Source organism: Scyliorhinus torazame, chromosome 10 (assembly GCF_047496885.1).
Source record: "Scyliorhinus torazame isolate Kashiwa2021f chromosome 10, sScyTor2.1, whole genome shotgun sequence".
Classification (NCBI taxonomy): domain Eukaryota; kingdom Metazoa; phylum Chordata; class Chondrichthyes; order Carcharhiniformes; family Scyliorhinidae; genus Scyliorhinus; species Scyliorhinus torazame.
In genome coordinates, this window is record NC_092716.1 from 67,817,501 (window position 1) to 67,836,183 (window position 18,683).

An 18,683-nucleotide genomic window follows, 5' to 3' on the forward strand; every position below is an offset into this window, starting at 1 on the left:
GCCCCTGGCGCCTCATCCCCACTTTTGGGGACCAGTAGTGATTTGGGCCGACGGGACCTTTAGCTGGAGGGGGCGGGAGTACCCTGGGAGGCTGCAGTATTCCACTTCAATCTCACTAACGAGATTTAAATGGATGCTAATGAGGCCGGATCAGGATCTCAATGGTTCTGAGCGAGTACCTGATCTCGCCAGGGGGAGCGGGCCCAGAGAGTCGAGGCGCATTTGACGCCTGCCGAGTATCCGGTTTTGGGAATCCTGTCTGGGGAATCGCCTCCTATTCCTCAGATACAAAATAAATGAACCCGCTTACAGAAAATAATAAGTCCTTCAGAGACAAACAGCAAAATTGCAATACAAAGAAATGAGAGATTCTCCATTTCTCACAAAATTCATGCCTTCCTCTCTCCTCTCTCCATTCCAGCCCTCCCTCTCTAAAGCTTAGAAAATTGCAAGTCTCACTCCTCCTTAGTTCTTTACACGAACGCTACCATCTAGCAGGGCAAGGACACAGATACATGGAAGTTCCCCTCCAAGTCACGCAGTATCCTGACTTGGGAATATATCACTGTTGCTGGGTCAAAATTCTGGAACTCCAGCCCGAACAGCATTGTGGGTGCAGCCACCCCACAGGGACTACTGCGGTTTAAGAAGACAGCTCACCACCACCTTCACAAGGCCAATTAGGGATGGACACTAAATGCTGGCCTAGCCAGCGATGCCCACATCCCATAAATGATTTTTTTAAAAACCTCCTGGGCATTGGGTCTGAGTAGGGATTTAAATTCATCTTGGGCACTACAAGCAATGGTAAATTGGCAATCATTGATCTCAATGGAAGATATAATGGTGCAAGTATAAAACAGGCTGTTCCTTTATCTCCTGCTACTGACTTTCGATAATCTTTACCCCGATAATCTTTGATGAGTGTAAAAACGCTGGTTGGTCTAAATCCACCAATCCATGCATAACCCTTTTCAGCCTTTTGTCTACAATTCATGGCAACATGAAAATTATTTGAATCCTTTTTGGTACAATATTTCCACAAGTTTTATTGGTAGCACCAGACATAAAATGATGGGTTTTGTTCTTCTTGTGGATCAAGCCTGACTGTCTTTCAATAAATCAAATGAAACTGAATCCCAATGCTCAAACGGTTATTCTGCTGACCAAAATAGCAATCCTTTCCCGGTAGAGGCAAGATTGTCTGCAGCCCCAAATAAGTCACAAAAAAGGAATATTTTAAGTTCAAAATTTGAACAAATTTCCAACATGATAAATGTGTGACCAAATCTACTCATTCTTCTAGGTTGGAGCTTTGGACACTTGACATGAATAAGTCTCATTCTGAGCTAATTGACAAACACAATGAACATTAAAGAACTTGGGGATCTCATTTAGATATTTAGGCCCTTAGAATTTTAGGGCACTAAAGGAAGCTGGGTTTATATACCTCATCAATCAGGGCCCTCTATTGCAAATGCAATCTTCTAAAGTTTAGAAAGCTCAACAAGGGAAGTTCAAATTCAGTACAGCTGTCAGTCTGATTTATCAGATCCTTTAATATTGCATGAAAGAAAATATTTTGTGAACACTAAAAGAATGTGAATCTTGGAAAATAAAAGTGAGGGGAAAAAAAGCTTTGGATCTATTAGAATTCTATGCATGTAGAGTAGCTTAAAATCTTCAATGCCTTAAAATTACAAGCACTGCAATAACAAATTTAGTGCAGCTGAACATATTACTGGACCTATTTCTTCTGCTGCCGAAATGGGCTTTCTTTCATTTACGGAGACGTGCCCAGTGAAAAATTGCTTGTGAAGAACATCTCATTCCTTTGTATTACTTATGCATGTCCAGGTAGGTCACACAGAATATGATCCAAATATGCAAGAATGTTTACGCCTCACTAATTCAAGTTGGCTTTTGTCTGTTCAGGCCTGTTTGAATCCCATTGTATTGTATTCCTTAAGGTCAATTCTTTCAAAATATAATTATTAATTTCATGAAATCATTACATTTTATTTTTGTTATTTTAGGTTTAATGAATCAACTTCTCTAGGCTGAGCAGCTGATGGTATATTTCATCTTTTATAAACATGCAAAATATGTGAAGCATATAAAAAGAAATGAACACTGCTCCATCACGTCTGTTTCATTTAGCCAGATTGCAACCAGGCAGCTTGACCTCAAGTATTGTCCACCCGCCAGTAGCCATGTAATATCCTGGTAGAGGCGCATTAAAACCAATGAAAAGAATATATTGGGAGATTCCTCTCTGACGCCTAAGGACAATTAAAAATGAGTAGCAGAGGATAACATGCAGATCTTTCTCTCTCAACAAGCATGAATTTGGAGTTCAGAATGGTATATGTGCATATGTGTGGCACTAGTCATTCCCACAAACACTGCACCTGCTATATGTGGGCCCATTCCCCACTGCATCTATACCGGATTGTAATTATTTATTCTTCTCAAGGCTTCTGACATAAGCATTTGTTGTCATGCGCAAAACTGAATATATTTTGTATTTTGAATGATTTAATAGACAACATAGATATGAATTATGCAGATTAAGGGCCTAACTCTGATCCCTGACCAAGTCAATTTGTCTCCCCGCGGAGCTGATACCATTAATGACACCTATGAGAATGCAACCAATTGCCTTCCCAACCCAGGATCTGCGCCCCAATTCCGTGGAACTCTATCTTATTCAGTAACCTAACGTGAGGCTATTTAAACACTTATTGTAAATCCAAATATATAATCAGTACAGGATGACTTTCATCCATCACGCTATTAACTTCCATGAAGAATTCAACCAAAATATTCCATACGTTCTGGAACTGTTTTCTAATAATATTTCTAATGTTTAGAAAATAGATTTTGCTGAGTTTTCTCACATTCATTCATTTTCTTTCTCGCCAGGATATTCTGTCTCCCTCTCCCTCTCCCTCTCCCGTTCCTTCTAGTGTATGGTTCCAAGGGTATCAAGTGACCTCTGCCATTCAGAATATGGTCTGCATTTCCGTGTGGGAATGTTGCTATGCAATGTTGCAGTCAAGCACAATCATGATCTTGCCTGATATTCGGAAATGGCCCTATCCAAAAGGGGCGACAGGGTAATGAATCGGACTGGAATTCCAATTCCTAATTCAGAAATCTCCGAAGCTAGGGTTACTGTTTAAATCTGTCGCTCCCGCTCTGCCGTCGTAGCTGGGGTGGCTAAATCATATTGAATAGAGATTGATCTATGAAATAATCCACTTCCTGAAACTAGATAAGATGTCAAGTCCAAATGAATGAAAGAGACCACACAGTAGTCTACGTGCCATCTCAAGAAAAGTAGCTGGTGCAAATGCACATGTTCATGGGCTAAATAGACAAAGGAACAATGGAATTGAAGAATTAGCTGGAAGGGAATATTAAAAAGTTATTATTTTATCATTGAAATTGTGCTGTATTGGAGGATGTCTTGTGACACAGTGGTAGGGTTCCACTCCAAGACTTGATGGCCACAGAAGGTTCATTCATAATATGGCCAAACAACTTGATTGTCAACCTGCACATCATTCCAATATGCCAACAGCAGGTGGCAAGAGTGGAACAGTCTGCTGGTCAGCCAGAGCCTACAGAAGGCAATGGGAATCCCTTGCCAAGCATAATCATGGGCCAACATATGGAATCTATGGTTGCCAATGCATGGAACCTCTTAAGGCATGGTACGTGAAGAGAAAGGGTGCTGCATTTCTTTATAAACCATAGTCTTAATCAAACTGAGTCAAATAAATCAAATTCTACAATTTTCTCATTATATTGCACGTCAAAAGTTATTTCATTGGAAATGAAACACTTTGACATATCCAATGGTCAAGAAAAGAGTGATGTAAATGCTAATAAACTATTTCCTTCTTTATTTACATTTTACAACTTAAGAAATAAAACAAAAGAAAGTCTTGCATTCAAATAGTACTTTTCACAACCACAAGATGTTCCAAAATGCTTTATAGCCAGTGAAATACTTTTGAAGTGCAGTCACTGTTGTAATGTAGGAAATGCAGTAGCTGATTTATGCACAGCAAGCTCCCACAAACATTGCCGTGATAATGACCAGCTGATCTGTTTTTATGATGTTTATTGAAGGATAAATATTGGCCAATAATTTCTTTTTGAATTTTTCCAATAAAGGAGCAGTTTAGCGTGGCCAATCTAACTACCCTGCAGATCTTTGCATTGTGGGGGTGAGATCCACGCACACAATGTGCAAACTCCACACGGACAGTGACCCGGGCAGAGATTGAACCCGGGTCCTCGGCACCGTGAGGCAGCAGTGTTAACCACTGTGCCACAGTGCCGCCCAATATTGGCCAGTAATAACTCCCTGGATCTTCTTTGAAATAGTGCCACGGGATCCGTTAGGTCCACCTGAGTGGGAAGATGTCACTTGGTTTAATATCTCTTTCAAAAGACAACACAGCTGGCAATTCAGCACACACTCGGTATGGCATTGAAATGAAAAATGAAATGAAATGAAAATCGCTTATTGTCACAAGTAAGCTTCAAATGAAGTTACTGTGAAACGCCCCTAGTCGCCACATTCCGGCGCCTGTTCGGGGAGGCTGGTACGGGAATTGAACCGTGCTGCTGGCCTGCCTTGGTCTGCTTTCAAAGCCAGCGATTTAGCCCTGTGTGCTAAACCAGCCCCATCTTGGGCTATCTTGGGACCTTAATCCACAATTTTCTGCCTCAGAGGGGAGAATTCTACAAACTGAACCCACAAGTGAGATCAATTAACACAGTCCTCTTCCGCAGAAATCAACATTTGAAAATTGTTAAGAAATCTTATGGACATTGTGCAGAAAATTAGGTATTTTAAGGTACATAGATTAAGAATAATGTTGACAGGAATTCTTTTCATAAATTGAAGACTAAAAGAGTATGTTACAAATCAACAAATCCTGATCGATATAAAGCAGAGCTAGTTATCTGACACACATGGTTAACATTTTGCTCTTCAAGTTTTCCAAGACCTCCCCTCTCCCTCTCTTTGCTTGGCTTGTTTTAAAATTCCATAAAGAAGCAAAATGAAACCCCTCAAATTATATGAAAAATATTGATATGTGGAGTTATGTTTCTCCTGGTTGGTCTTCTGATGATTTTTTGGTTAGATTATTCCCACACTGACACTGAATTGGCATGAAATCTATTTCAAAATAGATTTAAGATTTCAAAATGGAGAACACAGGGAGTCCTTCAGAAATGTTGCATAAATCTTCAGATGCTTATGTTTTGGGCCAGATATTTATCTACCTGTACCTAAGGCTATTGAATCAGAAGGTGCACTGAAACCAGGAAAATTAGGCAGAGAGAAGCACACGCCTCTAATGGAGGTGATTCAATTTCTGATCTATTTAAATTAATAAACAGAAAATTATTTGGGCTCCATTAGAAGTGGATGACGATTCAATAATCCCTAAGTGCAAAAACAACAAAATCTGGCTCATCCACACAAGCTTAATTTAAATATAATCAAGATATTTAATAAGCTGACAACAGAAAATGTACTGAAGAAAACCTTTTAATCTGTACAATCAGGTGGCACGGTGGCACAGTGGTTACCTCATGGCGCCGAGGACCCGGGTTCGATCCCAGCCTCGGGTTACCGTCCGTGTGGAGTTTGCACATTCTCCCCGTGTGTGCATGGGTCTCACCCCACAACCCAAAGATATACAAATTAGGTGAATTGGCCACGCTAAATTGGATCTTAATGGGAAACAAAAGAATTGGGCACTTTACATTTATTTTTTAAAATAACCTGTACAATGAACACAGGTAATTGCAACTGTTCAGTAAGATATTAAGTGGGATTTAATGGAAATGAAACAGAGTCCCGTTTCTGGCGGATTTAGCAGGGTGTTTCCCGGCGCTTGCAGTGCCAAGAACGACCCCGCTATTAAATGAGACTCTGATTTATTTTTCAGCCTCGCGAGGAACACCCAGCTGAGGCCGCACTTCGGCTCAGTTCCTGCACAAACGAGCACAGCCCGGACCTCGCCCGCCCGCCCCCCCCCCCTTCCCCACCTCCCCACCAATCAGAGGGTCCTAATGACCTTGCATCTCACAAGGCGTAACAAGCTTTGTAAATCTCGCAAGAGCACTGATGGATAAATTGTTAACTCAGGATGAGCTGGGTGGGGTAGGATTAGAGGCATTTATGAGTGGTTTGTGGAGACGGAGAAGGCGCCAGTGAGGGGGAGAAGGCAGAAATGGGAGGAGGAACTGGAGATTGAGCAGTGGAGTGGGGCTGGGAGATCTGGAGCGAAATTATGCACCGGATAAATGTGACCTCATCCTGTGCTAGGATGAGCCTCACACAGTTTAAGGAGGTGCATAGGGTTCATATGACTCAGTCCATATGAGTGTGTTTTTCTCAGAGGTGAAGGATGTATGCGAGAGATGTGGGAGGGGTCAATGAATCACGCTCATATGTTTTTGGGGTGCACAAAGTTGGGGGGTTTCTGGGAGGTGGTTTTCGACACTGTCAGAAATAGTTGGGGTGAGGATGTCGCCGTTGTTGTACCTGTCCAATTCAGATACTTCAACCAGCTCCTTAATCAAAGTTTACCCAGGTGTCTTTATTTATGAGGAGAACAAAGTATGGACACAGGTATAATGCAACACACTTTATTAAATATAGTTAACCCGTAAATTACCCAACATATTACAAGAAACACCCAGGATTTGACTATACTACTCGCAAAGGTGGTTTGGTATACTGTAGATCCGTTCCTTGATTCCGTCTGGTTCCTCTTTGCAAAGGTGATTCTCGCTGACTGTTTCTTACTTGCTTCCTTCCTGCTCTGGTTTGCTCTCGGTTGCCCCCAGTCCTGAGTCTCCGCTTCGAGTCTTCACTTCCTAGATGCCCGGAATGCCTATTTTTAATCCCCCTGTGGCCACCCACCTCCTTTTCCACCTGCCCTTGGTCTTCGGCCAATGGAGTCTCAGGAGGCAGTGTCTCAGCGTCCAATGGTCTGGTTGATGACCTGTTGACAGGGCACCTGAGTCCGCCCTCGGAGGAGCGATGATTGCTTGATGGGTTATCAGGAACTGTGGACAATAGGCCAATGCATCTTAAGTAGGAACGATAATCACTTGATGGGGTATCAGTCACTGTGGACAATAGGCCAATGCATCTTAAGTAGGAACGATAATCCCTTGATGGGGTGTTAGGAACTGTGGACAATAGGTCATTGCATCTCAAGTAGGAGGGATAATTACTTGACGGGTTATCAGGGGCTGCTCCAGACATGCCCCGGCGGCCTGTCTGAGTTCTGGAGATTCAGATGTTCGGATTCTGCAGGCTTCCTGCTGGAGCGGACTGTGGTTTTAATTTAAAGTGCCCAATTCTTTAATTTGAGATATCCAATTTAATTGGCCTTAAAACTGGGCCCTGATTACATTGCCACCCTTTCCCTTTGGTGATTTTTAGTGTTTCAGATCTACTGGAGCTGCTGTAGGGAGGGGGGCCGATGTCGTGGTCTTCGCCTCTCTGATTGCCCGGTGGCGAATCTTACTGTATTGGAGGTCTGCAGTGCCGCCGGGGGTCTCGGGGTGGCGGAGGGATCTGTATGAATTTTTCAAGCGGGAGAAGATTATGTTTGCTCTCAGGGGGTCGGAAGAGGGGTTCTATGTAAGATGAAGGCTCTTTCTGTCCTTGAGGCTTGCATGTAGGAGGGGTGGGGGGTTTGGAAGGAAGGGGGTGTTGGGTAGTTTTAGGGGACAAAAAGGGGGAAATTGACAAACTGTTTGAATCATGTTTATATTTAGTTGTGGTATGTGTACGTCAATGATTGTGTTTGTAATAAAATATATATTTGTTTTAAAAATAAATTTCGCGAGAGGCGTCTCGCGAGATTTACCGGCCTCGTCATGTCCCGAGTCGGGCGTTTTGAGGTCATTAGATCGCGCCCATATCATAGAATCATAGTGCAGAAGGAGGCCATTCGGCCCATTGAGTCTGCACTGGCCCTTGGAAAGAGCACCCTATTGAAGCCCTCATATCTACCCAATCCGCGTAACCCAGTAACCCCCGACTTAACATTTTTTGGACACTAAGGGGCAATTTAGCACGGCCAATCCACCTAACCCGCACATCTTTGGACTGTGGGAGGAAACCGGAGCTCCCGGAGGAAACCCACGCAGACACGCGGAGAACGTGCAGACTCTGCACAGACAGTGACCCAGCCGGGAATCGAGCCTAGGATCCTGGAGCTGTGAAGCATCTGGGCTAACCACTATGCTACCGTGCTATCAACAAAGTATTGCTCATAGCTGTTCTGCAGCAACATGCTCAATCATAGGATGTGGTGATTTGTAGATATAAAGTTTTCTTCCTTTTTAATTAGCTGATAATGAATGTGTTTACTGGGTTGGTAGCTTCTTAAAGGAGCTTATGGTAAAGTCACAAAAAAAAAATCCCAGTATCTAAACTAAAGGTCACAGAAAAGAATAATTACTCTATTCCTTTAAACTGCTGGTTTCACTCTAACTGATACTAACACAAACCCTATTGCAAGCACAGCTCAAACACTTTCCAAACAGTCTTTCTGGCTTGCAGCACTAGCTGACATTCTTAATCTATTCAAATGGCATGACCACACAGAAACACAGCTTTCGCAGTGCTATACTCTGACAACCACGTTTGAACCCATGCCAGTGGAAACTTGGATGTCAATTGCAGCACAAAAGGTAAGCAAGTGAGCGTCTGTGCCTTCCTGTGGAAAACTGCTGATGTTATTTGCAAGAGACCATATGTACTATTTTATGATGGAAAAATTCAGATATCCCTCCCCCAAGTGCTGTGGCAGCCAACTTGATCCTCCCTTGAAATACCTCATTGCATACTCACAATCATTAGCTTGCTTCCTTGTGCGGTTGTGATTTGGGGGTGGGGGGAGGTGGAAGGGGATAGGGGATTCTGATGCTAGGCTAAATCCTGTTTCTTCCAATGTGTGGTCTAAAAAGCCACTTGTATTGATTCTCGCTGCCCCAGTGCCATTTTACTTACATGATTGTGGCACTGATTTTGACAACTGGATTGAAACAACACAAAATAGACAAAGCAAAATTGGAATGAGAACCAAATATTTGTTTCCCGAGTGTCACTTTGATTCACTCGGAGCCTTTTTACCTCTAAGAATGATTGTATGCTCATGCCCCAGTCCAACACTTGAGCTGATAATTTATACCTCCAAGTTCAGTTTAGCACTGAGGGAATGGTGGGGAGCTGCCTCTCAGATAAGCTGCACCTTCTCCACCCCCACGTACACCTTTCCAGCAGAAGATCTTGGGTGTGATCTACCGGCCACAATGCACCCAAATGGCGGCATGGCCGGTAGATGCCAGGAGATCCCTCTTCCAGGATCTACCCGGCTCGCCATGCCTCATGAGATCTACTGCGATCTGAATCCTTCCCATTATGGGCAGGATCAGTATTTTACAAATCTGCATATTAGAGTTAGACAGCTAGTCACACTCTAATATGCGCTCCCTTGATCTACTCGGGGCCTTAGGATCTAACCCCATTGTCTTGGGGACCTCGGGCGAGTGCTGTTCAGATGGAACGGGACTTTGGAGGGGTCTCCCAGGGGATCAGAGGCCTCCAGGTTGTTGTCCTCTGGGCAGGTTGTCACCCTGGCACTGCCAAGGTGCACAAGTGGCATGCCAGGGTGCCAGGCTGGCATTTTCCCCGTGGCAGGGATCGGGTCCAGGGATATCCTGCATGTGTGAGGTGAGGTGCGGGTGTCCAAGGAAAATTTCCTGGTATCTTTTACGCATAGATCACTGATCATAGAATTTACAGTACAGAAGGAGGCCAATTGGCCCATCGGCTCTGCACCGGCTCTTGGAAAGAGCACCCCACTTAAGCCCTCATCTCCACCCTATCCCCGTGAACCATTAACCCCACCTAACCTAAGGGCAATTTATCATGGCCAATCCACCTAACCTGGACATTTTTGGACTGTGGGAGGAAACCGGAGCACCCGGAGGAAACCCACGCAGTCACAGGGAGAACGTGCAGACTCTGCACAGACAGTGACCGAAGCCGGGTATCGAACCTGGGGCCCTGGAGCTGTGAAGCAATTGTGCTAACCACTCTGCTACCATGCTGCCATATACCCTTCAACCAAAAAATAATAATTTATCATTTATCTCAATGTTGCTTGGGAAACCTTGCTCTATGCAAATTGGCTGACACATTTATCCCAATAACCCTAACTGCTTCTAAAGTAATGAATTGGCAGCAAATCACTTTGGAATCTCCTGAGGTCTTGAAAGGTACTATATTATGCTAGAGGCTGAATTTTCATTTCCGGTAAGTGGCAGGAAAAGCCAGACAGCCAAACCAATCAGTCAAGGCTGGAGGTGGCTCAGGAGGTGACTAGCCGCCACTATGTGGGTACAGCACTTCAGTGACCTTCTGAGGTCAGGCAATGTGAGTGCAACATTACACTAAGATGACAAGCCTCCAGATTTGTCATCACAAACGTACCTGCGAGCTGAGCAGCCTGATGGTGCATAGTCCTCCTGAACATTAAACATTACAGGGCCATGGACTCAGCTCACAACACTAGCAATACTGGAAGAGCCTACGCTGAAGGCAGTAGCATCACATGTGTTTGTGCCACTTGAAGTAATGAAGGAGGTACTATGTCAAAACTCTCTCGCTCTTGACCTTGCAGGAGCAAAGAGCACACAACACCAGAGAAAGTGTTCATTCATGAGTGTCCCATTTTGAAATCCTGATGTCCAAGAAGGAGGTGGCTCTTGACATCTCCAGGATGGAACCCTCTTAGAGAATGGTGATTATGAGATAGAAGTCCGTCCAAGACTGCATGAATTAGTCTGATTATCACCGTGTGATAGGGATGGTTCTATCTCCAACCCAGTTTTCTCAGTGTCAAAACTTAAGCTCTAATGGCCTGCTTAAGCTCTGCAGGAGCACCTACAAAGAGATGAATTAGCATAACCACCTCTTCTGGCTCCACAAATCCAGTTGTGGAGGGGAAGATAATGTGTGCCAGAGTGCTATGGTCATCAATGGCTTCAGGGGAGGAAGAGGTGAGGGAGCATCGCATCAGTCAAAGGCAAGCTCCAACAGTTCCGATATGCTCACCTTGGTTGGTTTACAATGATCTTAGAATGGGTGGTAAAGACCTACGGTGACGGCCAACTTTCTGATTAGTTGCACATGACATGGTTCCTGCTTGAAGTTGTTGGTTTTGGCCCTTTCTGCCCATTTTATGGGTGATTCATGTGGAATAAGTGAGAGAAGAGTGGAGGGTGATTATTTCTCCCCCGAACTGAAATGACGATGGGGTATCTAACCTGGCTAAAGTTGGTGAAAGCCCTGGCCCAGGATTTGGAGGACATTTGGGGCATAGCACCAGTGGGAAAGATGGCATAGGGGGCAGGGTCATCATTGACCGCCGCACTACTTGTAGAGCAGTTGATGAACTTTATTAAAGAGGAATTTCGGCAGCAATGAAAGGAGATACAGAGAGACTGGTCTAATGCGATTGAGGGGTCAGTAGCACTTGTTCACGGGACACCGGATTGGGTGGAGAAGTGCTTGGAGGCGCAAGGAGCAATGATTCAAGAGGTGGAAAGGGTGGTGTTGGACCAGAGTGACTGGATTGTGTTGTTGGAGACAGAGATGGCGATCCTGGGTGAGGCCTGTAAGGTGCTGCGTGCGAGGGTGGATGACCAGGAGAATTAGTCTAAGTGGCACAATCTGTGCTTTGTGGGCCTGCCAGAGGGAGTGGAGGGAACGAGTCCCATGGGCTATGTCGTGAAGATGTTTGAGAAGTTGGTGGAGAAAAGGATTTTAGACAAGACCCCGGAGGTAGATTGTGCCCACAGATACTTGAGGCAAAGGCTGAGGGCTGGGGGGCCGCCGAGGGCGGTGATTGTGCATGTGCACAAATTCCAGTACAAAGAATCTTAGGCCAAGGTGAGTCAGGACGGGAAGGGAATCGGATCCGGATCTACCAGAACATTGGTGCTGACCTGGCCAAGAGACGAACGGGGTTCAATAAGTCAAAGGCAGCGCTCGTCCGCAGGAATGTTTGGTTCGGTGTGCTGTACCTGGCCAAACTTTGAGTAACTTTCAAGGGCAGGGAGCGTTATTTTGTGACGTCGGAGGTAGCGAATGACTTCATGAAGGAGCATGGGCTCGGGAGGCTAAGAAAGGGACTTCTGTACCGTTTGTACCTTTTGTATTGTTTATGACTTGCTATGTTTGTGTTTACGCCGCTTCTTGATTGTAATTGATACTTTTGTGTAAGTGGGCGTTTTTCCATTGCTGTTTTATTATTATTGTGGGAGGTTTTTATGATGTGTTATGTACTTGGGGATTGCGGCTGGTTGTTTGGTTTGCACAAGAGGGGGAATTGGGGGCGTGTTGAAGAGGGGATGTTACAGTGCAAACAGAGTGGGGGGATGGGTAAGGTGGGGCCCTAGTTTGGGCCTCCAGGTGGGAATCGCTATGCTCGCAGGACATGCTGGTGAACGGAAGCAATGTGGGGTGGGGGCCTCTGTGGGTAGCCTGAATGGGAGGGGGGGGGGGGTTGGGGTGAGAGGGGATGGGGCGGTGAGGGGGCTTTGGGGAGTGGGGAGATGGGGACGCAGTTGGCTTGTTGGTTGAGTTTAGGTGCAGATAGTGGGGGCGGCCATTTTGGATGGGCCCGGGTAAGCAAGGGGACGGATGTTTGGGCGTGTTTTGGGTTAGGAGATGATGACGGACTTTAGTAAAGAGGGAGGACAGAAACCCTTGGTGAGGATTGTAACATGGAATGTACGTGGGTTAAATGGTCCGATTAAACAGTCCCGGGTGTTTGCACACCTAAGAGACTGAGGGCAGATGTGATTTTCCTGCAGGAAATACATCTGCGGGTGAAGGATCCAATGCGGCTAAGGAAGGGTTGGGTGGGGCAAATATTCCACTCGGGGTGTGATCCGAAGTTGAGGAGGGTTGTGATCCTGTTCAGTGCGAAGATGATATTTGTGGTGGTCAGGGAGATGTGGGGCGTCAGGGTTAAGTTTGTGAAAGTGAGTGAGGATATTAGCAGGGGCACGGGTAGTATTAGTGAATGGGTACACACCCAACTGGGACAATGTAGGTTTTATGAAGAAGCTTTTGATGTCTAGCCGAGGATCTGGATTCGCATCAGTTGATCATGGGGGGGGTGGGGCGGGGGGGGGGGGGGGTTTAATTACATGTTGGAGCCTAGGGTGGATAGGTCTAGTCCCACGCCAATAGCGAGGTTGGGGATAGTGAGGAAGTTGGGGGTGTTTATGGATCAGATTGGGGGGTGGACCCATGGAGGTTGAGGCACCCGGGGGGGAGAAGGAATATTCCTTCTTCTCGCATAGTCATCGGGTATACTCCCATATCGGTTATTTTGTGGAGGGTAAGACGATTCTGGCAGGGGTCGTGGGGGAGGAGTATGCAGGAATGGTGATTTTGGACCATGCACCACATTATTGGATGTGAGGTTTAGGACGGAGTGAGCACAGAGACCAGGGTGGAGGTTGGATTCGGCACTTTTGGCGGGTGGTGACGGAGGCAGAGAAAATAAATTAGGTGTTTTAGGCATTCTATTGTGGGTTCTATAGGGAGGAGGCAGACATGGGACAGTTTTTGGATGGGTTGGTGTTCCTGGAGGTGGATGAGGGGAGGTGGCAGGCATTGGAGTAGCCATTGGGGCTGCAGGAGGTGATGGGATGTATGCGTATGGTGCAGTCGGAGATGGTGTCTGCGCCGGTCGGCTTTCTGGTGGAATTGTCTAAGCCGTTTTCGGCAGAGTGGGCTCCTCATCTTTTGAGCATGTTTAATAAGTTGCCGACTACGCTGGCACAGGCATCTACTTCATTGATTCCGAAAAAGGATATGGATCCAACGGAGTGTGTGTCTTATAGGCCCATCTTGTTATTGAATACGGACGTGAAAGTGTTGGCCAAGCTTTTGCTGCGGTGATTGGAGGACAGTATGTCAGATGTGATCTCAGAGGACCAGACCGGATTCGTGAAGGACGGCAGTTGTCTAGTAACACCAGGAGATTATTGAATGTGGTTATGACCCCTTCGCGGGGGAGAGTGCTGGAGATGATCGGATCAATGGACACGGAGAAGGTCTTTGACTGGGTGCAGTGGCACTTGTTCAAGACCCTTGGGAGATTTGGGTTTGGGCCGAAGTTCATGGCTTGGGTAAGGCATGCATCCTCCATGATGAGTGTGAGAACGAATAATTTGGGGTATTTTAGGCTGTCTAGGGGGCAAGGCAGGGGTGCCCGTTGTCACCATTCTTGTTCCTCTCGGCAATTGAGCCCTTGGCAATTGCGCTCCGAGCTTCAAATGAGTGACAGGGGATTGTGAGAAGGGGTAGAGACCACAGAGTGTCATTAAACACCGATGATTTAATGTTCTCATGTTGTATGTGGTGAATCCATTGGAAAATATGGTGAGAATTATGGACTTGTTGTGAAAATTTGGGTCATTTTCCAGGTAAGTAGAATGTTGGAAAAAGTGGGGTCTTCCCAATGAACACCCAGGGGTGTATTGCGAATTTGGGGGCTTTGCCATTCAAGGTGGCCAGTGTTAGGTTTAGGTATCTCGGGATTCAGGTGGCGCATAATTGGGCAACTATGCACAAGTGGAATCTGATGGGTTTGGTAAAGGGTGTTAGAGGGGATCTGCAAAGGTGGGACACCCAGAATCTGATGCAGGTAGGGAGGGTAGAGGCAGTAAAGATGACTGCTGCCGAGACCTTTGTTTATTTTTCAATTCTTTTCAATTTTCCTTCTCATGGTTTTTTCGTGGGGATTGGATAAACCGATCTTAGAGTTTGTTTGTGCAGGCAAGATGCCAATGGGTTGTAGGGCCTGGCTGCAAAGGAGGAGGCGGGAGGGGAGACCAGCGCTCCCAAACCTGTTGCATTACTATTCAGCAGCAAATGTCGAGAAGGTGAGACGGTGGTGGGGGGAGGAGGGGTCAGACTGGGTTCGATTGGAGGAGGACCCTTGTAGGGGATGAGTCTGAGGGCCCATTTTCCCCAAGGAGACATCCGAGTGGCCCTGAGTCTTCAATTAGGATTTGTAACCAGTTGACGAGGCACTTCAAACAAGGGCATATGTCAGTATTGACCCCAATATGTGGGAACCATAGGTTTGTACCAGGGGCGGGATGGGATGTACAGCAGGTGACGGGGGAAGGGATAGAGCAAGTAAGAGACCTTTTTGTAGAAGGTAAGTTTGCAGGGTTGGAGGTGTTGCAAGGGAGGTTTGAGTTGCCGAGGGGGGGTGAGTTTAGATACTGGCAGGTGTGGGACTTTGCGTGGAAGGGACTGCCCTTGTTTCCTCAGTTGCTGGAGTGCACACTGCCAGAGGGGAGGGAGAATTGAGGCTATCTAAAGGTGATTGGGTGAGTAGGGGGACAGGACTAGAGGAAGAAATCAAGCAGAAGTGGGAGGAAGAGTTGGGTATCAAGATGGGGTGGAGAGTGAAATAATGCGTTGTATCAGCTCAACCTCCTGTGCGAGGATGAGCCTTATACAGTTTAAGGTGGTATATAGGGTTCACATGACTCAGACCCGGATGAGTGGGTTCTTCCCTGGGGTAGAAGATGTGTACGAGAGTGTGGGAGGGGGCTGGTGAACAATGCCCACATGTTCTGGGGGTGTGCAAAGCTGGACAGCTTTTGGGAGGTGGTGTTCGAGAGCTTGTTGGGGATTTTCGGGTTGCCGGAGATACCAGGGACTGCAGGAGGGGAAGGAGGCCAATGTCATAGCCTTTGTCTCTGATTGCCCGGCAACGGATATTATTGAACTGGATGTCGGCAGCGCAGCCAGGGGTCGCAGCATGGTTGGAGGATTTACATGATTTTCTTAGCCTGTCAAAAATAAAGTTCACCCTTAGGTGCTAGGAGGAGAAGTTTTATGTGTGGTGGAGACCGTTCCTGTCCATATTTGAGGGATAGTTTGTCACTGTGGGGATGGAGGGGGGTTGTGGAGGATGGGGGGTGGTGTTAGAGAGTAAAAGAAATTAACAACCTGTATGTACCATGTTTAGTTTGAGGTGTTAAGTGTTGATGTGGCTGACTGTGTTTGGAATAAAATATATTTTTAAACAAAGAATGGGTGGCACAGGGTGACCATCAATTCGCAAGTGAGTAGGAGGAGGTGAGGCAGAGGCAGCATTAGACATTCCCTGTCAGAAGACACATCCATGCTCAGCTGATGGAGATGCATAGCCTCAAGAGTCACACACAAGGTGTATATTCCTGGACCAGCAGCATGAGATGTGTGTTCACATATCAGAGTACCAAGAGGGGGTATGGAACGGTAGACTGAGAATGGAGGAGTCCATTCATCATGTGCATCATCATGTCTCAGATTTTCAAGCGCATGAGTTCCTCTATTGGGAGAGTCACGTAGGTGCTGTGCTCTGTCATGCCACAAAACGTATGACACATTCTGTCACACTGAATGGCCAGTGCTGGAAAAGCTTGGAGATGCACGGAATGGATGCAAGGAGTGGATGTCTATCACCATCATCTCTCACTTTGTCCTCTCAGAAAACACACACTTGACCTCACTGTCCTTGCTAATTACTGACTGATCTCCATCCGCCTTTGTCCTCTCTATGTTTCAATAAAACTTAAATTTTCATCGAGCTACAAATTCTGACGGCTTCCTTTGCGTTTAAACAGTACTTTTGAAGAGAAAAGTAATCATAGATAGTTTGTAGAGTGATTGAACGATTTCAGCCATTTCATATTTAAATTATTTGTACGATGCATTGATAACCAAAATCAGAAAGGGAACAGAACTTTTCCCTTTTGCTACATGAATCCGTCGACAACGACTTAATATATTCTTTTCATAAATCTGCAAATGAACTGACTCTCACTGTTCATTGGAATGTATCAACTTTGGATGAATCAGTTGAGTTGTCTCTTTCTATGGTGCACAGTCTGCAGTCTTTTGTGTTGAGATGTTACACATAGAATATGTGAGCCCAAGTGATTTGTAACCTAGCGTACATGCCAGAACTGAAGTTGAACAAACAAAACGAGAATCTTTACCCCAGAACCCCTAACAATTGTGAACACTGAACAGGGAACGCAAAAGATAAGCTTCTTGATGTAAATCCAATACTTTTGATATAGTCAGGCAAACACCACGTTTACCATCTTTACAACTCAGTCAACAAAAGGTTTGATTTGACACCCTGTAATAATAATTTACACATATTGCGGCTTCATTAGCATTTTAAACATGCTTTCCCAGCCATGAATTTTTGGCAGCTAATTCATTGCCAGCAATCATGCAGATGCAATGTCCCTGGTCTATCATTTTGTGTCCAGTTCAAATCCCAACGTTTGAAAGTTTAAAGGCAGAAGTTTCCATCTTCATCACATGTAATGCTTTATGATGTCCTAGCTGTCAGTTCAGCTACCCAGGAACATGCTTAGATCCAGAGTCACCTGTCTCTCAGGTTCAAAGGAAGTGTAAAATAATCACTAATCTGGAGTCCGAAGGATTGAAAATATTGACTGCAGCATACAATTGTGGAAGAAGGTAGAGTGATATAATGGAGATATCTGATGGTGAGGATGAAGATCAATTTGATGCTTCATAGTGTGCACAAAGGGCCACTAGGGCTGAATAAGGATAAGACGAAGATGGGTGTGTTGGAGTTTGTGTGGGAGGGACCTGGGACCACAAAGGCTTAGATTAGCTGAAGTTTCCTGGGAGCACAGCAAAGAAATACTTGAATAATCAGTCTCTTCTGTATTGAAGACATGGGTAATAATTTCAGTTGTTCTGGAAGAGATAAATGTAGAAATGAGCAATTCTCCAGATGTGGCACATGGTAATTAACAATAAAACAGATATGACCATGTGGATGCTCGGCATTTCCCAATAGAAAGGAAGGGAAAACTGACAGCAGGTGTCTTACTTGTTACATGGTGTGTCATTGTTGGTGGTCATGGTGAAGGTTATAGCCAATATCATTTTACCTACCTGGATAAAGTATATGTTGATGAATAACATGCACGCTTCAGACCATTTTATTACAACATGTGGAAGAAAACCAAGGGATAAAAAGTTTTTATAAAATTACTTACAGTCTCCAGGATAATGGTCATAATTTAAACTTCCCACTCACCCATAAAATGGAATTCATGACCAAGTAAAATAAGCATCTTAACCTCTACTTTGTTATTCCAGCCAACTGAAGATTGTTTTTTTCTGAAGTATAGGAACTAAATCGTAAAAAATAACAAATGTTGCAATAAAGTACAGTGCTACAAGACCATTGTGGGCTCCAGGGGAAGTAATTAACAAGTCCTTTGGGTCTGTCCTCTATTTCTTTTTGTGAAATATTGATATATTTGGCCGCAAGTTACTGTTTTTACTTTGGTCAGGGTTTTCCTTTGGTGTAAAAGGTAATAGGGAATACAAAGTAGCTGGTGGACTGGTCACCTGTGTTCATACAGCAATGAAAGCCATTACTGATCCCATAAATTATTCTACATAAATACATGACCGCCCAATGAAAGAGCCTGGAACACAAGAAAAGTAGAATTACAAATTAAACGAGTGGAATTTGGGAGGTACCTTG